The sequence below is a fragment of the Belonocnema kinseyi genome, chromosome 3 (genome assembly GCF_010883055.1).
Source record: "Belonocnema kinseyi isolate 2016_QV_RU_SX_M_011 chromosome 3, B_treatae_v1, whole genome shotgun sequence".
In the NCBI taxonomy this organism is placed as follows: Eukaryota; Metazoa; Arthropoda; class Insecta; order Hymenoptera; family Cynipidae; genus Belonocnema; species Belonocnema kinseyi.
This window is the reverse complement of record NC_046659.1, coordinates 37,463,600-37,464,325: the sequence shown is the minus strand read 5'-3', so window position 1 is coordinate 37,464,325 and position 726 is coordinate 37,463,600.

Below are 726 nucleotides of genomic sequence, written 5' to 3'. Positions count from 1 at the left end.
AATGACCATCACGGGTATACGGGCGAGTAGGGGGCGCAATGTTTTTATCAACTGATACTTCCAATGCATTATGTGACTCTCTATTTCTTTCTGCCTTGGAAATACAGATAAAAAATAAAACAAGTATAATTGTAACATTCAAAGTTTAAATTTGTCACTCTGAAATTGTGACAATTCTTTTTCAAATTGTTTACTATTGAAAATTGTCTTTTTTTAAATTTCCAAACTAAATAGATTTAAAATGGAATATTTTATACTGAAATAATACTTCAAAAAGATTTTGAGATTGAATAAAGGCGTTCATTTAAGAAGCCATAAATTTGAACGTTTACACTTGTGTCACTACTAAGGCTTTCGAATTAAATTAGTTCAAATTTTAACGTTAAAATATGTAAATTATATCATTTTGAACAGATCTAGAATCATCTTGTAAAATTAATCACTGTTAAATTTTTAATACTAGAACTGCAGTTCAATTTTCAAATTTACTTTCTTTTCCCGATTTGTCCCGGTCGCAAGTATAGCTCAATATTTAGAACAACTTTCATCTTTTTGAAATAGTAATTTTTCGGTTCTAACTTACGGGACAATCATTTTATTCTTTGAAAGATTTTTTACAAATCTTGTTGATAATTTTTACATTCTCATCCAAAATGAGAAGGTATTAGTTTTTTTTTTAGGAAAAATGACTTTTTCGGATTTTATCAAATGTCGACGTTTTGAGGC